This window comes from Schistocerca gregaria, chromosome 1, assembly GCF_023897955.1.
Source record: "Schistocerca gregaria isolate iqSchGreg1 chromosome 1, iqSchGreg1.2, whole genome shotgun sequence".
Taxonomy (NCBI): domain Eukaryota; kingdom Metazoa; phylum Arthropoda; class Insecta; order Orthoptera; family Acrididae; genus Schistocerca; species Schistocerca gregaria.
In genome coordinates, this window is record NC_064920.1 from 738,618,001 (window position 1) to 738,637,109 (window position 19,109).

Here is a 19,109-nt window from a genome sequence, read left to right on the forward strand (position 1 = left end):
CTGAGAGTTACTAACCACAAATGGTTCAAATGGCTCTGAGCACTATGGGACTTAACATCTATGGTCATCAGTCCCCTAGAACTTAGAACTACTCAAACCTAACTAACCTAAGGACATCACACAACACCCAGTCATCACGAGGCAGAGAAAATCCCTGACCCCGCTGGGAATCGAACCCAGGAACCCGGACGTGGGAAGCGAGAACACTACCGCACGACCACAAGCTGCGGACTTACAGACCACAATGGGACGAATTGTCACGCAGTTAAAAAACTTGGAGTTACGGATGGACGCTGATAAGAGGACACAGTCGCCTCGTTCATCCAATCTACAGCCGTCACACACCACTCAAGGTCAAATACTGCCGATGATATCTGCTAGTACAACAGACGGTTCGGCGTCCGTAGGACAAAGTGCACAAAACCATGTAAATACCCAAATGGGAAGGGCAGCTCGAATTAGGCGCCATGGGCTGCAGCATTTACAAACGCCGCTGCTGACGTAAAAAGAGTCAAATTGCAGAAACTCACACATGGACACATGTCGAAGGTAAGGCCCATGATGGTACCCTTACCATTTTTCTGACGAGTCGCAGCGCGACAACGCGTCGGTTCCATGTGCTTGATGAGATTTCAGGCTTAAGATTTTTAATAGACACTGATTCAGAGGTCAGCACCCTTCCAGTCACGAGCACAGTTAAGATGACAATGGAGGAACCCTTGCAGTTGTTAGCAGTGAACACCTCCAGCGTCAAAACGAATGGGTGCAAAGATATGAGAATAGACATTGATTTTCCTACTCCATACAATTGGAGTTTCGTGGTGGTAGACATTACACAACCCATATTAGGCGCTGATTTTCTGTCACACCTTGCACTGACTGTAGACTTGGCAAACCCCTGCCTTATGAGTGGGACACAGTTTTATGGGATGAAGGTAATTCAGAGAGGTTCTGTGGACAATGTAATAGGAGTAATTAATGATGCAAGTAAACAGTCAATGCCACATATGTCAGTGCAACCAAGCAGTGTTATGCATAATACAGTGCATTATATATGCACGACACCAGGTCAACCGATTTTACAACATGTCCATAGAATTGCTCCAGAATGGTTGGCTGAGACTAAGGCAATATTTGAGGATATGCTCCATGCTGTTACATGAAGGTCAGACAGCACATGGTCGTTCCTGTTACATCTAGTGCGGTAAACGGACGACACTTGGTGCCCCTATGGCAATTACCATAGGCTGAATGCAAGAACAGTCCCAGATAAGTACCCAATACCTAATATCCAAGAACTTACTTATTCTCCAACCGCTGCAAAAGTATTCTCAGTGTTGGATTGCTGGAAAGCTTACAATCAGATCAGAGTGGTGCATACTGACCTTGCAAAGACAATAGTTATTACACCTTTTGGCCTGTTTTCGTTTATGCCATTTTGTCTTAAAAATGCAGCCCAAACCTAGCAGAGATTCATTGACGAAGTGTTACAAGGCTTTCCATTTTACTTTGCTTATTTAGATTATATTAAAATATATTCAGCTGATGCACTAGTTCATGATAAGCATATACATGAAGTGCAACAGAGGTTGTGGAACTATGGAGTGGTGCTAAATGAAGACAAGTCTGTCAAGACAAAAGTGAGGTAACTTTCGTAGGCCACAGAGTCTCAGCTAATGCGATCCGACCTTTGCCGGGAAAGATTGCCACATTGCGTAATCTACCAAAGCCAATGGACTATAAGCAACTTAGACGATTTTTAGGCATACTAAATTTTTACCACCGTTATTTGCTGGTAACAGCTGCCACCCAGGTACCACTAACAGACGCGCTTGCATGTAAGAATGCCAAGGCCAGGAGACTATTACAATGGTCACCAGAAATGAGTAACACTTTCAGGGAATTACCAACCAGCCTTCAAGATGCAGTGTTGTTTGCACACCCTGTCCCAGGTGCACCACTGGATATTGTGGTCGATGCCAGCCAGTTCGCTGTTGGAGCACCACTACATCAAGAAGAGAATGGACAATGGTAGCCTTTGAGTTTATTTTTCAAAGACGTTACTGCACAGACAGACGAAATGGGGTGCTTATAATAGGGAGTTACTGGCGATATATGAGAGTGTGAGACTTTCCGGCGTTACATTGAAGCCCGATCAGTGACAATTTTCATGCGTTATAAACCTATTGTGTAAGCATTCCACAACATCAGCGACAAATGTTCGCCACAGCAGTTCCGACACATAGAGTTCGTCAACCAATTCACTACAGACATGCGACATGTTAGAGGCACAGGGAACATAGTCGCCAATCTTTTTTCTCGACTTGCAGCTTAGTCAGCATCTGAAATCACGACGACCTCGCTACAGCACAAGAGAGAGATCAAGAGTTGCAAAACTTGCTAACAGATCGACACACAGGATTGCGGCTGAAACAAATAGAAGAGCCAGGAAGCAAGATCAAAATATGGCGCAATATATCATAACAGAGTCCATGGCCATACATTACACAGCGATTCCACAAAGAGGCTTTTGACAATGTCGAAAAATTTAGCACACCCAGGTGCAAACACCAGTATCAAGTTGCAAACTTGGTGGTTTGCGTGATTGTCAATTAAAAAGGATGTCAGGAATTGGAGTTGTTTGTGCCTTAAATGCCAGAATTGAAAATCAGGATGACTTGTTCAAGCAAAGGTCGGAAATTTTGCAGGTTTGCCAGCAAAATTTGGTCACATTCACCTTGACATGGTGGGTCCAATGTCCATGCACCTCAAGACAATAGCAAAGGCATTTGTTGTACATTGGTTAGCACGTTTCGAATACCTCCTACATATTACAACTGATCAGGGTCGATAATTCGAATCTAAACTCTTCAATGAATTGGCTAGGCTTTATGGATTCCAGCATCACCACACAACCAGTTATCATCTGGCAAGCTACAGTATATTGGAAAGGTGGCACAGAACACTGAAGGCGGCTCTCATGTGTCACCGAGAGAGTTGGACAAAGGTGCTGCCACTAGAACGTCTAGGTTTATGGACTGCATAATAGGTAGATATAGGTGCATCAGTGGTAGAGATTGTTTTACAGAGAACAATTGAAAATTCCTGCAGACTATCTCACAATGGCACCACTACAACCACAAACAGAGCTACCACTGTTGGCACAGTGCAATCGTGACCACATGGCAAGGATTAGAGGGTCACCAGCATCCCACCATGGTGAACATTTAGTCATCGTGCACAAAGCGTTCGCGGATTGCCCACATGTCACGCTGATCACAGATGCAGTACGAGCTCCCCTTCAGCTTCCTTATACTGCGGCGATATGCCCTTAGTATAGACATCTCGCAAAATGGAATAAATGTCAGGATGCCCATTGAAAGAATGAAACCAGCATGGAATTTACCATCGCTGAAGCATGAGAACACTCCTCCAGTTCATGACGATCGAGGGTCAGGTGAGCCTAAACCCATTTAGATGGAACAGACAACGCCAAGATGCCAGAGGACTATATAACAACCAGTCACACCTGTGCTCACACTGATATCTCAACCAGTCGTCTGTACATGAGCACATGTCAAATTCAAGTACCTCTACATCCCAGGTGCTCCACACTTTAAGGGGAGGGGACAAGAGACCGACTAGTGAAGTGCATTGTTTGATCCTTGGAAAAGTAACTGATTTCGATGGTTTGTTGTGTCTTCTTTGTTTTTTGTGTTTTTGATTAGAGATGTACTTCCGATGTTACTCCAAGTAAATAAATATCTCTAAGTATATGTGGGTTTGATTTCTGACCTACACCATTCCAGTGGCATGCAACTAGGCTGTCCCAACCTCGAGTTTATTTCACTAACTTAGAAATTCGTAGTGAAAGAAATTCTGTTATGTTTTGTGTTAATAACTTGACTTGCAAAAGAAATGCAAATAAAATGCAAGAAACAGAACTACCAATAAAAATAGTCTAGATAGTTGTGTGCGTGTGGGTGCTATTCTGTCATTCTGTGCAACGGATTAATCTGAGATGTACCCTTTACCCTGTGGCTCCTGCAAGATGCAATTTCCACCCCCTCACTAATACAGAAGTCAGACAGACGCTCCTAACGTTATAAAGAGAAACGCCTGAAAAATTTTCAGCAATAAATATCTTCTGGAGTCGCCCGCTGTAAGGAAATGACACAACAATTCACAAAATTTCTTATGTAACTAGTGGGATACTTAGGTACTGGAGTAGTGCTAGTTAGTGTAAGAAAAACATGAAAGTAACGAAAATTATTATTTATTTTGCAAAAATTCTGAGAAATCACAATGGCACTTTTAGTTATGAACTGAACAAGTTATTTTTGAGTTCTTTTCGGAATGTGAAGTTATCTCTTAAGGATAGGATTCGCTAATGAAATTTCTATACAAAGTTTAAGATTGTTATCGAGTTGGCAGAATGGCTAAGAACCACACCTACTCAACTTGAATAATTATCCGTTAGAATGTTGCTAGGTACGGTAGAAGCTGTCGCGTGTGAGGAAATGTGGGGCTTGCAAGAGCTGTAGTGCACAATACTGTAAGCTGCTGTCTGTGCCGCTCGTTGCTGACAAATAAGATAACTCTCATTCTATCTGGATTTACCTTTACCAATCAAACTTTTCCTACTCCTTCATGAATTCAAGGACTCCTATTCGCCCCTAGTCAAACTATTGGCGTAGTACACCAAGTACACCGGTCAGATAACCAGTCCACTGTGATGCCACTCAAAAATTCGCTCGCAGGCCTTTAACTATAAGTCTGTCTGTTCACACCACATAATAAGTGTGGCGGCCAACACAGTGAACAAAGCTTAATCGCAAGGACTCAATATAGAGTCGCACTCCGATTTGTTCTCGACAGAGGTGCTCTCCCAGTGAAGTTCTGAGGAGAGACTTGTTCCTCGCTCTTTGAGTACATGTACGAGCGCACACGCTCTCGTTACATGTTCTCGCTCCAAGAGCGACAACGGAACGACCCCTCTCCATGCCAGACGTGAAGGGGTATATCTTTCGGTCTCTTCCAGTACTCCTTCAGCTCAAGGCGTCAGGAATATCGTCTGCCAATCGGCATTGCTCTTCTAAAACGGGAGAATGATGTTTCGTTTAAGGCGACCAATCCGGAAATCTGTAGCATGGGCGTTTGGCGTTTGCTGTCTCCCTGTGAAAACCTCTGAAGCTGCGTGCTATGTTTGTAAAGAATTCGAAGGCTGGGCGCTCCCACACAATGTAGCGGAATTTGCTTTTAATCCGAACATGGGGTCGTTCTTCCCTTTTACTCGGGCAAACGCTGTCCGCTGCCCGGGCGGTCGCCGTCCGACGTAGATAGGCTGAATCGTCCTCTGAAGGGACTGGCCTCTCTGCGTGCAGTCCGCCTCTCCCAAACTAAAGCTCTTGTGACCGTCGTGTCTTGAATTTGTGTGTATACGCCACGCCTCGAGTATCTCAACCCCGGTGCACACTTGATATTTGCGTATCGTTTACATGAATTCATACAACATTGACTTTATCTTATCGAGTTTGGGTTCGAATGAAGCTTCTTGATGTGTGGAATATGATTGTGAGGGTGGTATATGTAAGCAATTAACGTCAGGAGACTACAATTTCTTACATAGTGACAGCTTAGAGAAGGCGTTTTCACGCATAAATTTATTTTGTGAGTTGCACGGCGAACTCGATGATGGAATGATATTTGCTGATGTACCTGGAAATATATAATTATCTTTTGATTCTCATAACCCCTAGTATAATAAGAATAAACACTTGTATAAGCAGAACAAGAAGGCGGCGCGTATAGAAATTGCGGTTGTTGTTGTTGTTGTTGTCTTCAGTCCTGAGACTGGTTTGATGCAGCTCTCCATGCTACTCTATCCTGTGCAAGCTGCTTCATCTCCCAGTACCTACTGCAACCTACATCCTTCTGAATCTGCTTAGTGTACTCATCTCTCGGTCTCCCTCTACGATTTTTACCCTCCACGCTGCCCTCCAATGCTAAATTTGTGATCCCTTGATGCCTCAAAACATGTCCTACCAACCGATCCCTTCTTCTAGTCAAGTTGTGCCACAAACTTCTCTTCTCCCCAATCCTATTCAATACTTCCTCATTAGTTACGTGATCTATCCACCTTATCTTCAGTATTCTTCTGTAGCACAACATTTCGAAAGCTTCTATTCTCTTCTTGTCCAAGCTAGTTATCGTCCATGTTTCACTTCCATACATGGCTACACTCCAAACAAATACTTTCAGAAACGACTTCCTGATACATAAATCTATATTCGATGTTAACAAACTTCTCTTCTTCAGAAACGCTTTCCTTGCCATTGCCAGTCTACATTTTATATCCTCTCTACTTCGACCATCATCAGTTATTTTACTTCCTAAATAGCAAAACTCCTTTACTACTTTAAGTGTCTCATTTCCTAATCTAATTCCCTCAGCATCACCCGATTTAATTTGACTACATTCCATTATCCTCGTTTTGCTTTTGTTAATGTTCATCTTATATCCTCCTTTCAAGACATTGTCCATTCCGTTCAACTGCTCTTCCAAGTCTTTTGCTGTCTCTGACAGAATTACAAGGTCATTGGCGAACCTCAAAGTTTTTACTTCTTCTCCATGAATTTTAATACCTACTCCAAATTTTACTTTTGTTTCCTTTACTGCTTGCTCAATATACAGATTGAATAACATCGGGGAGAGGCTAGAACCCTGTCTCACTCCTTTCCCAACCACTGCTTCCCTTTCATGCCCCTCGACTCTTATTACTGCCATCTGGTTTCTGTACAAATTATAAATAGCCTTTCGCTCCCTGTATTTCACCCCTGCAACCTTTAGAATTTGAAAAAGAGTATTCCAGTCAACATTGTCAAAAGCTTTCTCTAAGTCTACAAATGCTAGAAACGTAGGTTTGCCTTTTCTTAATCTTTCTTCCAAGATAAGTCGTAAGGTCAGTATTGCCTCACGTGTTCCAACATTTCGACGGAATCCAAACTGATCCTCCCCGAGGTCTGCATCTACCAGTTTTTCCATTCGTCTGTAAAGAATTCGCGTTAGTATTTTGCAGCCGTGGCTTATTAAACTGATAGTTCGGTAATTTTCACATCTGTCAGCACCTGCTTTCTTTGGGATTGGAATTATTATATTCTTCTTGAAGTCTGAGGGTATTTCGCCTGTCTTATACATCTTGCTCACCAGCTGGTAGAGTTTTGTCAGGACTGGTTGTCCCAAGGCCGTCAGTATTTCTAATGGAATGTTGTCTACTCCGGGTGCCTTGTTTCGACTCAGGTCTTTCAGTGCTCTGTCAAACTCTTCACGCAGTATCGTATCTCCCATTTCGTCTTCATCTACATCCTCTTCCATTTCCATAACATTGTCCTCAAGTACATCGCCCTTGTATAAACCTTCTATATACTCCTTCCACCTTTCTGCCTTCCCTTCTTTGCTTAGAACTGGGCTGCCATCTGAGCTCTTGATATTCATACACGTGGTTCTCTTCTCTCCAAAGGTCTCTTTAATTTTCCTGTAGGCAGTATCTATCTTACCCCTAGTGAGATAAGCTTCTACATCCTTACATTTGTCCTCTAGCCATCCCTGTTTAGTCATTTTGCACTTCCTGTCGATCTCATTTTTGAGACGTTTGTATTCCTTTTTGCCTGCTTCATTTACTGCATTTTTATATTTTCTCCTTTCATCAATTAAATTCAATATTTCTTCTGTTACCCAAGAATTTCTAGCAGCCCTCGTCTTTGTACCTACTTTATCCTCTGCTGCCTTCACTACTACATCCCTCAGAGCTACCCATTCTTCTTCTACTGTATTTCTTTCCCCTATTCCTGTCAATTGTTCCCTTATGCTCTCTCTGAAACTCTGTACAACCTCTGGTTCTTTCAGTTTATCCAGGTCCCATCTCCTTAATTTCCCACATTTTTGCAGTTTCTTCAGTTTTAATCTACAGGTCATAACCAATAGATTGTGGTCAGAGTCCACATCTGCCCCTGGAAGTGTCTTACAACTTAAAACCTGGTTCCTAAATCTCTGTCTTACCATTATATAATCTATCTGATACCTTTTAGTATCTCCAGGGTTCTTCCACGTATACAACCTTCTTTCATGATTCTGTTGCGGTTAATCGCTGTGTAAATCAAGATTATTTAGCATCACTGAAGTGCATCTTATGCAATAAATTCGTGTCAAGTGGCATCAGAACATGCTCAGTTATGTACAAATGGTATCATTCGCTTTGCTTCGCAAAAACAGACCAACAAAATATCTCATGTGTGTGTGGTACGAATAGCAACGGTCGTTCAGCTGCGACCTAAATGTGAACCTAAAGTGCTAGAGGAATTTGCAAGAAGAATTGAAATCAACAAAAGAACACGTTACGCAGCTGGAAAATATGGTAAAATACTTATGCAAATCACCACATCAAGATCGAAGACATATCCAGACTTACAGCGAAAGAAACATGCAAAATCTAAACCTATTTCAGATGCTCTAAAACTTCCTTCAGGAAATAGAGTCTGAAATTTACATTTAGTCGACGAACTTAAACGTGTTGAGTCTTGTGAATCAGATAAAGTGCATCGAACAGGATTGCACATAAGAAAATGCTTAAAGCACGAGCTGTACTGTCGTAAAGGCAAGGTAAACAAACCGCTTAACAACGACTCTCAAGCGATAAAAAATAATACTGATATAGTTCTGCTTGCTGACAGCCACAGCAGAGGGATTGCAGGAATGCTTAGCTACCACCAAGAAGTAAATATTACCAGCGTTGTGAAACCTGGAGCTGGATTACAGGAAATCTTGAAGGACTACAATAACAAAAACAGTGTACTACAAAATCAGTGTCTAGAGATTTAGGCGGCGCTAATGATGTGTACAAAACCGAACACAAAATTGCAACGACAGTACTAAGAGACACTGCGAGTAAAACAGACGATCAAAAGGCGATTGTGACAGGTATACCACATAGGCATGACCTGATTGTTGTTTCCTGCCTACTTGTCAAAGATGGGATGTCGAGCAAACCTGCTTCTCGAATCGCTAGACAACCATTCAAGCACATAGTATTACTGAAATTTATTACAAAATGAAATGATTACGATACTTAACTTTGGGAAATACATTTGTGTCGCAAGCAAAGGGCGACAGACAAAAGAAATCTCTTCAGTATACCCAATGCTACGTAGTGGCGGCGAAATGACTAGTGTATATGTTATTCTAAAACCTCGCTGCTGTAGAACTTGGCCTACTGCTAGTTTTCAACTGGGCCTTGCCCAGGAGGCACAGCGCTTATGTCCTATTCATGTAGAGGGCATTGTCATCCTGCGAGAGGGATCAGTCAGTGTACAATTGGCTGACGTCTTCTTCACGTCATTCTCTGCTCTTAGCTTCCAGACCGGCGTGCCAGCGCTTGACTTTACGACGGAACACTTACCTCCTCTCCTGTTATAAACAAAGACGTCCAAGTGGCCAACATGACTTACAGACAGATTTGGATTGAACATCCAAAACATACTTTCTTCAACGTAAATGACCTGGAAAGAAAACACTTTGCAGCACATGGCATGCATCTGAATAAAAGAGGCAAATCAATACTCAGTCAGAGAATTAAAGTGTTCCTGGAAAGTATTCATCATAGAAATGAGAACTGTGATACTATTGCACTGCCATCAGAAAAAAGAGCATGGAAAGCGTCGTACACAACCAAGGCCATCATAAGCCTGTAGAATCCTTCTCTACCAGCTGATTCAGAGGTTGGGAAGCTATCACTGCAAATCCCTCTGCACTCACAACAACAACAGTAACGCTAGAGTGCACTAAATCACCACCAGCAAAAGAAGAGGAACAACTGTAAGTCCATCTGCACACACAGCAACATCAACAGTAGAAGACACAGAAACACCACCAACAGAATAAGAGGAAACAACTGTAAGTGCAATGTGTAGTGTAACAAGCAGATGAAAAATAGTGCCACCATCCCATCTGAAGAATTTTTTAACATCAGGCATGAAGAGGAGGAAACAACCATGGTAAGCAGAATTAAACATTTAACAATACTGCATCAAAATATACAATCCATAAAGAATAAAGTTCAGCAACTAGAATTAGAATTACAAACACTGGACAGTGCCATTGTATGTATCACTGAACACTGGTGTGAGGAGGATGAAATTGTATATTTTCCATTACCACCATATGATTTGGCCAGTTAATGTGACAAAAACTTCATGAATGGGGGTCTTGTATTTAAGTGAAAAAAGGTATTACAGTTAAAATCAGAAAGAACCTTGTAGCATTAAGTGAAGACAAACATTTTGAATTATCAGCAGTTACAATATCACAAAACAACATGTCAAAAAAATTAATAGCATTTTGTTTGTTTAGCTCCCCTAGTGGTAACATGGACATTTTTTTCTCAAAACTCAGTCTTTGCCTGGACAAGGTATCTAGTCCAAAAATTAACATTCTCGCATGTGGGGATTTAAATATCAAAACAATGAAATTAGATGATATTTTCAGTACATACTTGAACATCCTCTGTAGCTACAGCATAATGTCACTCGTAAACTGTCCATCTAAACCAAGTAAACAATCTTCCTCAATAGTAGACAATGTGGCAACAGACAGAGAAAGAAAGCACTGCAGGTTACTTGTCCAAAATCTAGACCTGTCACATCATCATATCACTCATAAATGTCCAAGTAAACTGAGTGAACAATCTTCCTCAATAATAGACAGTGTGGCAACAGACAGAGAAAGAAAGCATCATCTCCGTCAGATATTAAAAACAAATATTTATTAGAAAGGTCTGCTGAATTGAGTGTATACAGAAGGGTCTCCTCAGAATCAAAGGTATGTCACTTCCCATTCCAGCTCACCATGAAAGGTAGGTGGAAGAGCATGCAGAAACAAATGTAAACAAAATGTTTAATAAGTTCATGACAATATTTAAACCAAAATTTGAAGAGGCATTCCCCAAAACATTGCATTCCATTGGAGCACAAAAAAGATATGGGTGACCAGAGGTACCAAAAAATCATCTGAAACTCTAAGGTATCTCACATGCATTAAAAATAACCATACTGACCCAGCCTTTTCCGAATTTTACAAAAATTACAGAACTTATAGAATGGATTTGGTAGCTGTAAAAAAACTTGCAAACAGTAAAACAGTAATGTAGGCAGATAAACAGAGGCGAAGAAATCTGGAACATAATCAAACAGGAAACAGTAAATATTGGACCAAACCACCTGGAAACACAGATTATAAACAAAGATGTTCAAATCAGAAACCCAAAGGAAATAGCAAACTTTGTGAATGCTTACTTCAGCAGCACTGCAAAGAAACTGCAAGAAAAATTTCCAGACACATATGTTTAACACCACCACGACCAGCCATGACACTCAATGGTGCTCTTTCCAACAACAGAAAATGAGGTGGCACTTGAAGTACACCAATTAAACAATAAATATCCACAGGCTTAGATGAGCTCCCAGTCACTGTTCTTAAGAGATGTATAAACAACATAAAAACCCTTAAAATAGTAATTAATGAATCTTTCAGATCTGGCTGATTTCTTGAATACCTGGAACAAGTAAAAGTAAAACCAATAGTAAATATGGTGATTCAGAAAATGTAGAAAACCACAGACCAATTTCTTTATTTTCTTGTAGTACCGAAACAATAGAAACCATGATGAAAAATAGACTAATGAAGTACATACATAAATAAAACCTTTTATGCAATGAAAAGTTCGATTTCAGGGCCATAAAAAGTACAGTCAGCTATAGAATAATTTACTTAAGTTGTATTTGAAGTACTAGACAAGGGCGAGAACTCAACAAGCATTTTTTTTGGATCTGTCAAAGGTATTCGACACAATTGATCACAGAATTTTACTAAACAAATTAGAAATATTAGGAATAAGGGTATGGCACAGAAAACTGGGTGCAAAGTGTTGAAATCTCACATATTTCTGAAAGACTAGTAGTAAAACATTAAATCTGAAGTATATTAATATAGGCACCGCCCCCCCCCCTCCTAGAAGTAAATTGGGCCCAATCTTCTACATTTTATATATAAATGATTTCCCACAGAGTGTCGGGTATCGAGGAAAAGTACTATTTGTCAATGACAACACCAAAGGCATTACAGATAAAAATTCAACTCAGTTAGCAGAAAAAGCAATGAAGCTCTCAGAGATGTCCACAATTGATCATTGAGGAACAGAGTAACTTTAAATGTGAAAAGAGTGACTGTATAAACTTCCAATTAAATAAAAGACAAAATGATACTATATTAAAAGTAAATAATGATGTATTAGATTGCGCAACTGACACAAAATTCTTGAGGATGAATGTAAATTTTAGTTGCAATGGACAAAACATGTAAGAATTTTGGCAAAGAAACAACCCTCAGCATGTTATGCCCTGTGTATCCTTGCATCTGTGTGCAGCATTTCATGTCTCAAAGCAGTCTACTTTGGATATATGCCTTCAGTACTCAGTTATGGGATAATGTTTTCGAGAATAAGTGCTGTGAACATACAGAGCTGTATCAGTAGTAAAAAATAGCTGTAAAAGGGCACACTGCAAAGATTTATTAAAAAAACTAGCAAATCAGACAGTTCCATGTGAATGCATCTATCAAAATGTCATGTGTATAAGAAAACTCTTAATCTATACACCACAAACAGCACAATACATGTCCATGGAAACAAATGTAAACACTGTTTACACTTGAACAGAAGAAACAAGTCAAAACCTCAGAATAGTGTATTATGCTATAGAATAAAATTATACAACAGACTGCTTCAAGACATAAAAGATGCAAGTGATCACCACAACTTTAGCCAAAGCCTAAAAATATTTACTAAATAATAGCTACTACACTGTAAATAAACATTTAAAATGATATGGATTCTAACTCACTGTTCATAAACAACGCACTAACAATTTTATGACATGGTTAGAAAAGTAGAACTAAGTAAAATGCTGTAAGAGGGACGTTTGTATTAATAAGAAATATTGTTCAAACATTTGACAACATCCATATAATGTATATTGTTCTATGGATGAGTAAATAAATCAGTCAGTAAATCAATCAAGCAATTACTACATTTGGGCAGCTGATGCTGAGGTTAAGATTCATGGAAACAGAAAGAAGCTTTTACTAGCTTCGATAATTGTTGAAACTTCAAGTTAAATATAAATGTCAAGAGATAATTAACGAAGAAACTTCAGCTGCAGTCCATCTGCAACAGATGAACCTTTAACTTCTAGTCCTGCACTGTATGCTTTCTAATAGGTCATGAATCAACAGTTCTAGCGATAGATTACAGTATAGGTGGATACCTAAAATGTACCATATCAGCGAATTAACTTTAACTACTGCACAATTTAAGTAAAAAATCACAAAAAGACAATAGAAGGAGTCAACGACTGCAAATTTACCACCCCACTTCAGTTGGATAATATCAATGTGTGCACCAATGTGAATGTGCACACACATACACACACACACACACACACACACACACACACACACACACACACACACACACACACCAGTTATTTTTTTACAAAAAGTACAGAAAATTTTACATAAAGAGTCAGAAAGTAAATAATTATTTGGATTACTAGACTATTCTGTTGGTTGTTGGTAGAATATTTTATAAATTATGAATGAAGCAACAAAGGAGAACGGGGTAATGTTCTACAATGATAGTATCGTTACATGACAAAACATCTATGTATCGACAAATTTGCTTGCACTTCTTGAATGGCAGACTTAACAGTATGTTGTTTTGAGTCTCTTATATTTGAAGTGTTCTAAAAATTATGGTATTGAATAGAAACAATGGTCTAATAAGAATGCTGATGGGGTTTTACAAAAAATGAGAATAATAAAATTATGCTCATTTTATGTGGAAGACTATTGTAAATTTCTGTAGGACTACTTGTAGTTTTCAAAGCTGATTAACGTACTGGCTGGACATTTTTGTTTATCTATTAAATTCTTTCAAAAACGTTTATAAGTTTCTAGTATAGACACACAGGGAAGCAGAAGAATGGGTGACTATTGAAAGAGGGGCTTGGTTGACTCTTTTTCTTCGGCATGTTGCATTTATTTTACACTTCTTTTCTCAGTTAAGGAAATGTGTGAACTAGGTGGTGGAATACCCCAGAATATAAATTCGTGCTATATGGTGATGTGGAATTTGGCCAAGCAGGCAATTTGGACGGTGTGAAAACTCATTTTAAGAGAAAGTAAGTGTACACTACAATGTATTTTATTTAGTGTTGTATTTTGTTTGTATATATGTATGTTATTTGAAGACATTATTTCCAAAGAAGATGTAATTTTGTTGGAGTTTATTGTCACACTGGCATTGCAAGCACCATCTTTTAAATTGAAATGTTATTATGTTTATAAATTCCTTATTTCCCAAAAATCATCAATTGAGTTGGGTTGCACTTTTCTTTACAGTTGGCTGTAGTTGCTTCAAGGACTTCAGTGTATTAAAGTTATTTGTATCACATGCTAAAAAGCATTTGTTTGAGCTCGAGTTTTTAGGTTTATATATATATATATATATATATATATATATATATATATATATATATATATATATATATATATATAAAAGGAAGAGACAAGAGACACCTGAATGGATCCTCGAGAATTTAATTTCTTGTACTGAAGAAGCTGTGCATTTAGAAAACATGGTGCAACCTGTGATGCATGTTCATAATGAAGTTTTACTCTTCCATGGTGCAGTCACCAATTTGAAACATCCTGGCAGATTAAAATTAGTTTCCAGGCTAGAGCTTGAGACTGAGACCTTTGTCTTTCAAGGCAAGTTCTCTACCAAGCTATCCACATGTGACTGATGATGCACTCTCACAGCCTTACTTCCACACAGCATCTCCACTTGAAAGCTAAGGATGTTTCAATGATGCCTGCCATCTGGGCTCCAAGCTCATACATGGAAATTCCAGTTACTGATAAAGAAGGTTAACAAAACCAGCCTTGCTCTCGGAATCCCAACAAAGATAGTGTGTACTATAGCTACCAGAACGGACTGTGGCTCCCATGCTCTGAGCTGAACAGAAGACTAGTACCAAACTTGTGCCAAACATTTCAAAGGTTCCATGGCAAGCTGAGTTGTGACTGACTTCTTAGACAAGTGCCAAAGGGTTGAGAACTGTAGTGACCTCCTGAATGAGTCAGGTGTGCATAACACATCACCTGCGTAGCTGAGTGTGTGTGGTGCACACATGGTTTTTTTTAAGGCAACGCTACTCCCCCAAAGTATTAGGTTAAAATACAAAGAAACCATCACACACATGGAAATAGTAAATTTCTGGTGATAAATGGCCAAAACACTCACTGAAAAGCGATAGAATTTAAAGCACTGTTAAAAATAATATAGCTCATGTAATTATAGGTACAGACAGTTGGTTAAAACCCAAAACTGGTATCAGTGAGATTTTTAGGATAATTTTAGTGTGTATCGAAAGGATGCCCCCCCCCCCCATGAACCATGGACCTTGCCGTTGGTGGGGAGGCTTGCGTGCCTCAGCGATACAGATGGCCGTACCGTAGGTGCAACCACAACGGAGGGGTATCTGTTGAGAGGCCAGACAAACGTGTGGTTCCTGAAGAGGGGCAGCAGCCTTTTCAGTAGTTGCAGGGGCAACAGTCTGGATGATTGACTGATCTGGCCTTGCAACATTAACCAAAACGGCGTTGCTGTGCTGGTACTGCGAACGGCTGAAAGCAAGGGGAAACTACAGCCGTAATTTTTCCCGAGGACATGCAGCTTTACTGTATGATTAAATGATGATGGCATCCTCTTGGGTAAAATATTCCGGAGGTAAAATAGTCCCCCATTCGGATCTCCGGGCGGGGACTACTCAGGAGGATGTCGTTATCAGGAGAAAGAAAACTGGCGTTCTACGGATCGGAGCGTGGAATGTCAGATCCCTTAATCGGGCAGGTAGGTTAGAAAATTTAAAAAGGGAAATGAATAGGTTAAAGTTAGATATAGTGGGAATTAGTGAAGTTCGGTGGCAGGAGGAACAAGACTTCTGGTCAGGTGACTACAGGGTTATAAACACAAAATCAAATAGGGGTAATGCAGGAGTAGGTTTAATAATGAATAGGAAAATAGGAATGCGGGTAAGCTACTACAAACAGCATAGTGAACGCATTATTGTGGCCAAGATAGATACGAAGCCCACACCTACTACAGTAGTACAAGTTTATATGCCAACTAGCTCTGCAGATGACGAAGAAATTGAAGAAATGTACGATGAAATAAAAGAAATTACTCAGATAGTGAAGGGAGACGAAAATTTAATAGTAATGGGTGACTGGAATTCGAGTGTAGGAAAAGGGAGAGAAGGAAACATAGTAGGTGAATATGGATTGGGGCTAAGAAATGAAAGAGGAAGCCGCCTAGTAGAATTTTGTACAGAGCACAACTTAGTCATAGGTAACACTTGGTTTAAGAATCATGAAAGAAGGTTGTATACGTGGAAGAACCCTGGAGATACTAAAAGGTATCAGATAGATTATATAATGGTAAGACACAGATTTAGAAACCAGGTTTTAAATTGTAAGACATTTCCAGGGGCAGATGTGGACTCTGACCACAATCTATTGGTTATGACCTGTAGATTAAAACTGAAGAAACTGCAAAAATGTGGGAAATTAAGGAGATGGGACCTGGATAAACTGAAAGAACCAGAGGTTGTACAGAGTTTCAGGGAGAGCATAAGGGAACAATTGACAGGAATAGGGGAAAGAAATACAGTAGAAGAAGAATGGGTAGCTCTGAGGGATGAAGTAGTGAAGGCAGCAGAGGATAAAGTAGGTAAAAAGACGCGGGCTGCTAGAAGTCCTTGGGTAACAGAAGAAATATTGAATTTAATTGATGAAAGGAGAAAATATAAAAATGCAGTAAATGAAGCAGGCAAAAAGGAATACAAACGTCTCAAAAATGAGATCGACAGGAAGTGCAAAATGGCTAAACAGGGATGGCTAGAGGATAAATGTAAGGATGTAGAGACTTATCTCACTAGGGGTAAGATAGATACTGCCTACAGGAAAATTAAAGAGACCTTTGGAGAGAAGAGAACCACGTGTATGAATATCAAGAGCTCAGATGGCAACCCAGTTCTAAGCAAAGAAGGGAAGGCAGAAAGGTGGAAGGAGTATATAGAAGGTTTATACAAGGGTGATGTACTTGAGGACAATATTATGGAAATGGAAGAGGATGTAGATGAAGACGAAATGGGTGATACGATATTGCGTGAAGAGTTTGACAGAGCACTGAAAGACCTGAGTCGGAACAAGGCCCCCGGAGTAGACAACATTCCATTAGAACTACTGACGGCCTTGGGAGAGCCAGTCATGACAAAACTCTACCAGCTGGTGAGCAAGATGTATGAGACAGGCGAAATACCCTCAGACTTCAAGAAGAATATAACAATTCCAATCCCAAAGAAAGCTGGTGCTGACAGATGTGAAAATTACCGAACTATCAGTTTAATAAGTCACAGCTGCAAAATACTAACGCGAATTCTTTACAGACGAATGGAAAAACTGATAGATGCGGACCTCGGGGAGGATCAGTTTGGATTCCGTCGAAATGTTGGAACACGTGAGGCAATACTGACCTTACGACTTATCTTAGAAGAAAGATTAAGAAAAGGCAAACCTACGTTTCTAGCATTTGTAGACTTAGAGAAAGCTTTTGACAATGTTGACTGGAATACTCTTTTTCAAATTCTAAAGGTTGCAGGGGTGAAATACAGGGAGCGAAAGGCTATTTATAATTTGTACAGAAACCAGATGGCAGTAATAAGAGTCGAGGGGCATGAAAGGGAAGCAGTGGTTGGGAAAGGAGTGAGACAGGGTTCTAGCCTCTCCCCGATGTTATTCAATCTGTATATTGAGCAAGCAGTAAAGGAAACAAAAGAAAAATTTGGAGTAGGTATTAAAATTCATGGAGAAGAAGTAGAAACTTTGAGGTTCGCCGATGACATTGTAATTCTGTCACAGACGGCAAAGGACTTGGAAGAGCAGTTGAACGGAATGGACAGTGTCTTGAAAGGAGGATATAAGATGAACATCAACAAAAGCAAAACGAGGATAATGGAATGTAGTCCAATTAAATTTGGTGATGCTGATGGAATTAGATTGGGAAATGAGACACTTAAAGTAGTAAAGGAGTTTTGCTATTTAGGAAGTAAAATAACTGATGATGGTCGAAGTAGAGAGGATATAAAATGTAGACTGGCAATGGCAAGGAAAGCGTTTCTGAAGAAGAGAAGTTTGTTAACATCGAATATAGATTTATGTATCAGGAAGTCGTTTCTGAAAGTATTTGTTTGGAGTGTAGCCATGTATGGAAGTGAAACATGGACGATAACTAGTTTGGACAAGAAGAGAATAGAAGCTTTCGAAATGTGGTGCTACAGAAGAATACTGAAGATAAGGTGGATAGATCACGTAACTAATGAGGAGGTATTGAATAGGATTGGGGAGAAGAGAAGTTTGTGGCACAACTTGACTAGAAGAAGGGATCGGTTGGTAGGACATGTTTTGAGGCATCAAGGGATCACAAATTTAGCATTGGAGGGCAGTGTGGAGGGTAAAAATCGTAGAGGGAGACCGAGAGATGAGTACACTAAGCAGATTCAGAAGGATGTAGGTTGCAGTAGGTACTGGGAGATGAAGAAGCTTGCACAGGATAGAGTAGCATGGAGAGCTGCATCAAACCAGTCTCAGGACTGAAGACCACAACAACAACATCGAAAGGATGGGCTGACGAAAATTGCAGATGATAAGTAGAGTAGATAAGAAACGTAAATAGACTCAGACATAAATTGAAACTGCATGTGGTGGGCATAAACTTATAGTTGGATACGTCTGTCAACCAACAGATTCACCCCTAGATGTAACCAAAAGTTTTCCAGGAGACCTCAGCACACTAGCATGTTTATTACTTAATCATTATGTCTTTATCAGAGAAGACTGTAGTCGTACAACAGTCAACTGAGACAATTGCGGATCTGTAA